Genomic DNA, 11,040 nt, shown 5'->3' on the forward strand with positions numbered 1-11,040 from the left:
ACTATTTTTATTTCGTTTTTATGATGTCACATTTAATGAAATAAACAATAACAGATTTGGTTATATCGAAAATACATTATAAACATCGCCAAGAGCTGTAGTTAATTATTGAATGTCCATTATAATAAAATGGACCGCAAGTAGTACAGCAGTGATTCCTAAATCTGACACTAGGCGCTGGAAGGCAAAGGATTATGGATATCTGCAGGAGGCACCAGAATGATTAAAAGGGGCATACATACGAATAGCTACATTTAACCACATGTATTAATCACCTAACCCCCATATCCTGAAGCGAGCCCCAGGCCAGGATGTTTGGTGGGCCTAGCGTTTAAAAACATTTCGAGCCTATGCAATAAAATCTGATCGTACAGGATGCCGCCGGGAACGAATTACGTTTGTGACACTAGTTAAGTGTCTAAGTACCTACCTAATTGTTGTTTTGCCGACAATAATGAAAAAGTATCCACGCATATGGTTGAAAAATCCAAGGTTTGTGAAGTCCGTAGGTACCTACCAGCGTTCATTACAATAAACAACTTCTTTTGTAGTTTATGAAGGCCATGCTTGTTTCGGGGATTTTTACGATGGTTTTCAGATTTTTTATTTTCGACTTTTTTTGTTATGTGACCGCTCATTAAATACCTCTTATCTGATATAACGAGTACCGCTTATAACGACAAAATTCAGTCGGTCCCATCTTCCTCGTAATAACCAAGTTCGACTGTATAATAATTAAATCTGGCAAAAATATCGGCGCATGTTCCTTTGAAAGATTTTGAATTAAAACTCATTCCGTGCGTTCAACGCAACTGCATTTCCCATTAGATCAAACTAGCACGTTATTTAAATGTGGTAATTAATGTGTAATTAACAGGTCCGCCAGCCAATTAATCGATTACAAAGATATCATAGTTTAAGAAAAAGCACAATTTATATCAGTCTTGCGAAAACATTTCTGTATGACGTGATATTCGCTGTAATATTTAAAATACATTGTATACCTACGTACATTCATTGTATCTAAAAAGTATCCCAACGGCAAGTTTTGAACACGATAGACTTGTCTAAAATTATATTCGAAGGCTGCAACGCTGGCAACATTTTATTGGTTAGCCGTTTTAAACTTTGATTCATTTGGTGTAGGTAATGTAGCAAATAATGATGATGTGTACAGCTGGTGACCTCGTTCATGAGTCAATTAATCTGGCATGCCATGGAAAACACCTTAAAAAGATTTACCAAGCAACGAGGATAGAACGAAAACAAAATATTACCGTCTCACCTACACGGCAGAGGTCACTCAATGGAACAGGTATGGTACCTATGTATTATTCAATGGACTGGACAGGTAAGTTCAGAATCTTAAAAAAAACACTGTAGGTTAGTAAAGTTAAAACCTAATCCAGACGTAAAAAAATAAACACAATATAAAACTGTTGAAAAGTTGTACTTATAGATATGATTGTAATGTATTTTATACAATTTTATATTTGTGTTCCGCCGTGAATAAAAAAACGTATGCAAATGTAAAATCCAACAAGTGTGTCGATGTGTGCAGGAAAATGTTGACAGCGAAGAAATTCTTACGATGTGGACTGTCCAAATGGTGTTCAATTTGACAACAATGTCTTCAGGTGCGTTGAGTTTCAAAACTTATAGCTGCACGTACATTTGCGTAACGGAAGAAGTTTACAAACTAAATATTATTGTGTAATTCGAATATGTCTCGGTCTGGATCAGGGCATAAGACAGGGTTGGCCGAACCTTTTTACGTACGTGCGCCAAAATTTTCCAAATAATATTTTTCTCATCTCATTGGAACTTAAACATAATACTTATGCACAATTAATTATTTACGTGTGCATATATTCTCACCTAGTATTAAATGACAATACATACAATAATTTAAATATACATATAAATAATAATATTAGATACTTATATTTTTTTTTAGTTCTTAAAGTTTATAAATTAATAAAGTTCTTAAAGTTCTGCAAAAGTACGTGGCAACGCAACGCACAGGACCGAGAGAAGTGGAAGCAGCTTGAAGAGGCCTTCATCCAGCAGTGGATAGATTCAGGCTGATGATGATGATATATTTTTTAAATTCCTATAATTCACGAACGTCTATTTTTATTTTCGAATTTCATTCGATTGCATGGCGCCGAGTTGTCCCGGGGCCGAATCGTTCTAGACCCAATATTGACGCATTCAAGAGTATAATATAATAATAATTAGTAATTATTACTTAATTTAATTTTAATATATTAATAAAATGTAGATACCTATATATTCATAATTTGAATAATTAACAACTCAATATTTAATAGATAAAATCAATTATTATTCTTGTAATGTACTTACAAGAATAATAATTGTCAATAAATCAATATTTTATATTAACACTGAACACTGAACTCTCAAGCGAATGCTTACAGGCGCGCACGCAAAGTAGGGTGGGGGATTCGGATCCCGACTCCCTCAGAAAAAGAAAAGATACAAATTATTTACGTAAATATATTACTTCTTCTTATTCTTCGTCGAGACGTTAGGACTGAGGACCATGACCTCTTTTGCCGGAACGGGCTTAGTCTCGCTCCTCTCATCATTGTTTGTACGATACGCAAGGCCTGTGGCCACTGGAAGACCCGTAGCACACCCACAGTCAGTAGGACATACAATGTTTTATTCAATATTATGATGTAGCATGTCTAAGAGACAAGACAGTGGGGATGATACAAACGGACACTTACGATCCAAATAATTATTATGACAATTAACCCTCGCGCGTTTAGTAACCACTTTTGGATGCGACAGCTTGTTTATCGTTAGGCTAAAAGTAATGGCCGAGCGGCTTGTAATATCCTGGGTCTGGCAAATACACATAGGTATTGTTTTTCATGTGTGTTTAGAGTCAGAGTATGGACCTAATAGGTTGAGCAAGTGGCTAACATTCATTTCACGTAAAAAAAATGCTCATAGAAAATCACTCTGTGGAAACCCATATGATCTTATTAGGATCGGACATGGTCTAATATAAATAATAAAAGTGTCTGGGTATGGGGAATGTGTTTGGATAAATGCATCATTCTTTGGTTGAAACGACGAGATACTATGAGTAGTAGGCGGGGTGAATGTGGAAGACCTACTATATTTTAACCACATCCCTTAAAAATCATTTAAAAATATTATAGATATTTTTTTCCAAATGAACCCCTCCCAAAAAATATTTCTGTGTGCGCGCCTGAATGCTTACAAAACTAACTACGAAGACATTTGCGTAAATCGTGTATGTTTAAAGAACACTTATATGCATGATTTCAATTTGAAGCAATGCTAATTATATTATAATTGATAAGATAACAAATTATATAGAAGATGCTGCTAAGGGGAGTTATTGTGATTATTTTGTACAGGTACTTACAAGTTTATGAACCAGAATAATTTATTGTTGACACTTTCTGTTATCGTCACTCATCAGACGTCGAGAGTATAAATTAAACAAGATATGAAGCAATAGTAAGTAGGTAAATAATTACCATCTCGGACGCTACTGGTTTAGTCAGTGTGCCGTATATATTATTATTATTTAGTAAATCAACTTTCAATGATAGTCATAATATTACACATAGTAGGTATACGCGCAGAAACAGTGGCGGGCTTAGGGACGTGGAGGCCCGATGCAATCTTTGACATTTTGAGACTCACGCGATATAAAATACAATAAGCTATAGAAATCACATAGGTACTTCAATCTAAATTAATTATTATTAAAGAGCATACATAAGTGAAACGGCAAATAATTTTCAACAATAGGTGGGACCAGTGTTGCTAACCGTACTATAGTATGTGTACTATAATTTTGGTCCGCGTGCTATGTACGATATAAAACAGGTATAGGGTAAGGTAAGGTAATTTGGCAGTAGTTTTTGAAAAAATGAGTGCTAAATAACCTATCGCTATATATGCTTCGAAGACTCACTGATAGATGGAAAAATATCTAATAATATTAAAATAATTTACAGATGACGATTATCACACGCGTCTTCGCTGGTACAAAACAGTAAAGCGTTTGTCTTGTTGAAACATACGTATTTTGTTGATTTCGAGGAGACCTGTTTTATTTAATTTACTCTAATGTCATGACTTTTACAACTGAAATCAATGTATACTAGTGCGATTAAGAAATAAACATAGTTTTTTTTGTTGTGAAACTATTTTGAATGTAACATTTAGTGTTTTGCTGTGATTGCTTAGCTAATAGTGTGAAAATATTAACTTTTTAACTTCAAAATTATAAGTGCCCGTTATAATAATTTTTCAAAGGTAAAATTTTATCGATTTTATTTCATTTCTAGATAGTATAAAATACTTTTATATGTATTGCGACATATTTAATGATATTTCATCACAATTGAGTTAAATAAGACTAATGCCAAATTACCTATCATGTGTATACTACATACATTTGCTATTTTTTTCAGCATAACAAAAAGAAATTGCCTAATTCTAATAAAGTGCTGAACTATTTGAAGAATGGTTGAGATTTTTCAAACCCAGTATCTCTCAATGTCAGAAAGAAAAGTATTACGTCATGGAATCAGTGTGCCAAGACGAGTCCACAGAAGAAGATATTTTCATGTGTGACAAGTGCAGTGGATCTATGAATTCGGATAATGATGAATAGTAGTTATAAATGAAATAATATTTTAAATATTTGTATACTTTATCACCTTACCTTACCTTAAGTACACCCAAAATACTATAATTTTGAATATCGGAAAAAATATGTAAAAAGTACTAAAATTTCGATATTTCCGTTTGATAAATTGGTGCAAAGTACTATAATTTCCCAATATAAGATTTGGAGAACTTGGAAAAAAAATGCTCCAAAAACGTAAAAAAATCCCTTGACTTTAGTTTAAAATGAAATTTCTTGAATTCTTCGATAATCATTTTTCATCGGAAGAGGTATCTAAATAAAAAGGGGTCTCGGAGTTTCTCAAATTCTCCGTTATTTTTTTTTACTGAAAAACAAAAAACCTATACATTTTCAACAACATGACAACGCGTACTATATTTTTTTCCCCAAATACTATAATTTTGTAGGCTCTGTACTATAATTCCACTTTGAAAAGATGGCAACGCTGGCTTGGACAAAATTTCGCACTCGTCGCCAATCGGCGAGCGGTAGTCGAGGTGTGAGCACGTCAATTTGTTTTGTGATGGCGTCGGTGGAATATATTCTTATATCGTGTTTTATACCCTAATACACAACATTTTAACGCATGACTTTGAATGTGAGTGTCTTACGAAAATTAATCACACATTATACATGTGCGATAGTATGTATTGCAGCCTTCAAATACGCCAATATTGAATGAGCGTTAGTGCATAAGCCGAGAGCAGTTGTCAGAACGAAGGACAAGCGTATTCTTGACACGTGTTTAAGTTTATCCCATATTCTTCCATACTCGAGATCGATTGCCTGTTACTCCACACCGTTAGGTTCCCTTGGTGCGAGCCTGGACTGGCTTGTTTTGATGCTCCTTTGAAGGTAACTAATCTATATAATATGGTTTGGCACAGTCTTTATTAATACATTAACATATAGGTACATATTAATTAGTATTGATAATAATATTTCATAACAGTATAATATGTTTGAGTGGTTATGTTATGTTATGGGTCCGTTCGCTGTTAGCTGAAGAGATTTGGTTATCGCTTGGGCAATATCTATATTATTATAACTAAATTTGTGATTTTGGTATAATTTAGTATGACTGACTTGAACTGTTTCGAGGCCCCCTTTTAAATTTTCTCAAGAATCGATTGCATTATCTGCGTCATAGAAAGTCGCCCCTGCGCAAAACATACGTATTATCAAATCAAATTTTATTTATTTTACATATACCTACAGTGAGCATTATAAATTATTAATTTAAGATGTTCACAACATGACATTTAAAAACAAAGATATACTTATTATTAAAACAGTATAATACCTATATATAAAAAAATAGGTCAGGATTAGGAATGTCATTAAGAAAGTATAAATACAAACATTACAAATTAGATACAAGGAAGTACAACAAATGAGCCAAGTAGACCGTATTTTAAGAATTTATAAAACAACTGTGGTGGGCACTCACTCATTCTCACGTAAGTGGAATATGTCAATATCCGTAACGATTTGGTTGAACAGAGTTATTGCACTCCCAATTGGCATTACCAGTGGCAGGTTAGTTCTGCACCTTGGGAGAACAAGCAACTGATGCTCCCAATTTCTAAGATAGATTTATACAGGTGCGCAGTGTGCAAAATATTTAAGCTTTCGTGTAGAAGTGGATGGGTAGTACTCAGTAAAGCCCGCCAAAATAACGACTCAATTTCTGAAATAATTTTCGCAAACCAATTATAAACTTCATGTTAATATACTTTATAGAAAGTGTTTTTGATATCTTATAGAAAATGCACCCCACACCATTTTCACGCAAGCTATGAAGAGTATTCAGCTTATTTATTGTTTGTTGCATTGAAAATGGCACTTATAACATAGAACATGTTGAAAATTTGTTTCATTGTATGTCATAAAAAGAAGGTTATTTTCTTTGATGCAGACGATCATGGCCCCCACATCCTGAAACGGGCCCCCAGGCTAGGATCTTTGGCGGCCCCCCTACCTATCGCTAAGTATAAAGCTAGTGTGCTGCTCCACAGTAGCGTTTTCCAAATGGTGTACGCGGTAAAATTAATGTGTATATTTTTAGTGATTTTTATTTTTAATATTTTAATACATCCATTTGAATTATGGAGTTGTCGAGTATTGATACATAAATAAAAATTGTATCGTACAATCACATAATTCCGAATTATAACAATACTGAAGGAAAATAGCGCCGCAGGCGACTTTTTTTACTATTAGGGAGAATTTGTGATGTGTATTTAATTTATATCACTTATCTGGTCGACACGCCACGCCGGGCCCTTCCTGAGCCCGGGCCCCCAGGCTAGAGCCCTGTCAGCCCCCCCTTTGTGGGGGCCACGCAGACGACGTCCAAACCGACTATTTAATCATTATTAAATTATACCATTAGATAAATATGCGTATTTCTCACAAACCGAATATAAAATATTACCCAAGGCACAAAAGATCACTGCAACTAACATCAAATAGGCCAATAACATGGACACTCAAGAAGATACGTAATTCCACTCAACAACGACAAAAAAAAAACTCTAATATTATTAAGTGGAGTCACTGATTCACAGAATGACAGGATGAGATTCTAGCAAAAAGATACATTGATATGTTTACTGGTAGTATTTTTATTTAATTTATCATGTATCATGTGTCATGTGTCATCAAAATCAGTCAAGGCCTCTGGCCTCCAAGTCACTAAACCCGCCACTTTAGGGAGACTACTAAATACTTTATCCGGCAGAAAAACTGTTTCTTCAACATTTTTGGCAATAGTTTTTATAGAATACGAGTAGGTACAATGATGGAATGAACCATTATTATTAGGATGTTCAAAATATGTTGGGTATACGTAAGTACATTCTATATACTTGTGAAAATTCCCTGTAGTAAAATAATCAAAAGAACCATTTAAGTGAGTTATGGACACATTAATTGATAATGTGGAATATTTAAATGTATGGTGTAAAATCTCAAACATTCCTTACTAATAAATTAAATGTAATATAATATGGCTATTATTATAAATGTATTGCAATGCATTTTAACTTTAATCTGTTGTCCATTTGCATTCATTAATATTCGCCATGTTATCATATTATATGAATGAATATGAAAATGGGTACATAATTGTTTTAATAAAAATGTGTTTGGGAAATTTTCACTTTCCACGCGCGCGCCATACGGATAATTTCAAAAATAAAAATGATTTCTTATAAAATAACACTCTCGGATGCCTCACTATCTAAATTAAATAATAAATATCTTTGAAGACATTTTATTTTTAAGTGATCGTAAGCATCACTTGAATTGCGACACGTTCAAAATAAATTCTTGCTCACAGGTTTTATGTCATAATTTATTTTAAACTGTTCGATCTGATGAATGGACCAACAAATTCACATATCGGTTAAAACAAACAATCAACTGCATAACGCACTTATCACTATAAACTTGTGAACATACATAACAAACATTACGCGCGCGACGCACATCTGCCTGCAAACAAATTATGCAACAATTCTCGAAATGAACCGGAGCGTTGTTCCGGTACATAAAATCTCCAAAAGTATCGCTTCGTCTCGTGGAAAAAATAATTTGACCGTCTGAGCCAGAACTAGTAATAATTAATATCAATCGAACACAATTATTATTTTTATAAAACACTTATAAAATTCGATAAGTATGTTGATATTTGTATAAAATTATCAAGCGCTCCGGTATATAAAATTTTCCATTTCGAGCACATTTAAATAACAGTTTAATTATATCTAGTGGCCAATTACTCCAAACGCGCCAGTCGCGGTGTTAGCACTGAGTTTTAACCAGGTCACTACCAGAGCAGAGTTAAATCGTCAAAGTATTGTATGTCGCGTCAGGCTATGAACGTGTTAACCCGTGCGTTCTTGTAAATGTCATAACTTTTGAATAAACAGTACTTATCATTTTAGTTAGAAAATATTCACGATACACTCGAGAAACATGTTGATTTGGTAAGATCTCACAAATATTATTTACCTTTATATTTTTAAGGGATTTATTTTATTCCAAAACTAGCTGGTTTACAAATGTCTACCTAGTATAAAATTGGCTAGCAGTGAAAAGGTTGTGGCACAATATTGTTGACTTCATCACTCACATTTTAAGATTATACCTACGTGAGAATTGTTTTATTTATAATTGGACATGCATTATTTGTAAATAACTCATGAAAGTTTTTCCCTAGTTATCATATTATTTGTATGTCACTAAATGTTAAAATATTTGGATGGATTACTTTAGTAGGTAGGACATAAGAAGAAGAAGATATAGCCATTACCAAGAGCGGAAAAGCTGCACATTTCGGTCATTTTTTTCGCAATTTGAAGTAGGTATCATTTATGCTCATAATGCATGGAGAGATAGAGAGGACAACATAAGCGTAGGTAGAAGGAGATTCTCTTGGCTACGCAACTTCTGTGAGTGGCTCAATGTCCAAGGTATTGTGGATCTGATAAGTTCTACTGGACCACGATAGGGACGTGTACCACAAGTTGGTTGCCAACCTTTCATAAAAGACAACACCAAACGAAGAACTTTGATCCAATATTTTTTTACAATTCCTATATAGATTCAAATATGTGTGTAATGAATATATTAATAATTTTACTAGTTTACGGACCTATATTAAACACTTTTAATCTTAATGTAGGTAGATATAACCATAGCAGTGATTCCCAATCAAATTCCACGAGCATTCTCAATACTTACTCAAATGGTGTACCTACTTAACATATTTAAATAAACAAGATCTTCACATGACCTATTAACAGACAATCAAGCATTTTTAATGAATTTAGAATCCTTGCACATTTGAATGATAGTTATGAGTTCAGTAGTACTTATTATTAAAATAATATATAGGTATATAAATAAAACTTTAATTCCACTTCACTCATGCGATCTAATCGCCAAAATGATTAAATTGCAATGGAGCGGAATGGTACTCGGCGACTGGACAACCGCTGGACAAATTCACACATACAATGGTATTAAAAAGGCATTAAGCGACGACATGGACCTCCCTAATATTTTGTGGACTGACGAGCTCACAGAGATCGGTGGATGTATGTGGCAGCGAAAAATTATGGACCGATAAGAGTGGAAGGGTCTGAGGGAGGCCCTCATCCAGCAGTGGATCGACCCCATCTGGTGACGATGAATGAAGATATGGATATATGAAAATGTGTCATTTTTAATCTCTGTAGAACGTAGTTAAACAGGTAGGTACGACTTTTTCTAGAAATTATGAAATACCTATTTCAAGGATCCCACCGATAAAAAGGATTGGAAATCACTGACGTAAACAAACAAACACAGAAAATTAATAATTTAAACGAAATTTCTGATACTAGATGTGCCCAATAAAAAAATATTTGATTGTTATTATTGATCATTACATCACCGTAGGTAATTTACATTGTAGGATTTATGTGTTATTTTATTATTTGTATGTATTGTTTAGGTACATTCTTTATAATACCTACGTAGGTACAGTTATTTATTAATTAAAATACTTATTTTAAGTAATGTAGGTACACATAACTTTATTACCCATGTTATTGTTTATTATTTTGATGTAGGTACATACACACCTGCATGCAGATTACTGCGAGATGACGTCCACAGGTGTCCCCAAAAGATGAAACTTTATAGAATGTCAGTAGGTAGCGCAAATCTCACTCACAATAATTAATAATCGACGATTAGTAACTATTATATACTTCGTTCGAATGTAATATTATATCAATCAGCTGTACAAAGCTGACTCGTTCGCAGTGTTCGTAATTTTGGATTGAATTTACTATTATTTCATTCCCGCGGACCGTCCACAAAAACAATCCAATCGGACTGAGATTGTGTTAAATTTAATTTATCATTTCGCTAAATTGCCGCGGAGGTGCGCACTGCGCTAGGCGTGAATGATGACCGATTCCGAACGGCCGACGAACGTAACATTGGACAATCGTCAAAAACAATGAACGCTATAGTTTCGCTACACCACAAACGGTGATGTCATGGCAAAGCCTAGCATTAGATCACTACTTTAGTAAGGTTGCAAACCTCATCGCTCACTTTTAATACATTATAAAAAAAAATACTTAACTTTATTAGGACAGCAGCACGAGGTAAAATTACTATCGTTGCATTGCTCGATCGGTTTTTATTTTAATAACACTAGTATATTTTTTCAGCGATCCCTGCATACCACCGTCCGGATGGCTGGATGTATTGAGACCCGTAGCTTCATTTACTTGGTCGAGGCACCATGAAGAGAATCACCCACTTCCTCGCCG

At 34.1% G+C, this 11,040-nt stretch overlaps 1 protein-coding gene across 2 annotated transcripts in view; it reads right to left on the reverse strand.

The window, feature by feature from the left end:
- Window positions 1-10,674, reverse strand: part of LOC147079485 (uncharacterized) — a 52,993-nt gene extending 42,319 nt beyond the window's left edge. For both annotated transcript variants that reach the window (XM_085941482.1, XM_085941485.1), the window contains exon 1: window positions 10,339-10,674. The gene's annotated coding sequence lies outside the window, so the exon portion shown is untranslated. The remainder of the gene's footprint in view (window positions 1-10,338) is intronic.
- Window positions 10,675-11,040: the final 366 nt, after the last annotated feature.

This window comes from Rhyacophila brunnea, unplaced genomic scaffold (assembly GCF_057557595.1).
Source record: "Rhyacophila brunnea isolate RB1 unplaced genomic scaffold, BYU_Rbru_1.0 scaffold_1, whole genome shotgun sequence".
Classification (NCBI taxonomy): Eukaryota; Metazoa; Arthropoda; class Insecta; order Trichoptera; family Rhyacophilidae; genus Rhyacophila; species Rhyacophila brunnea.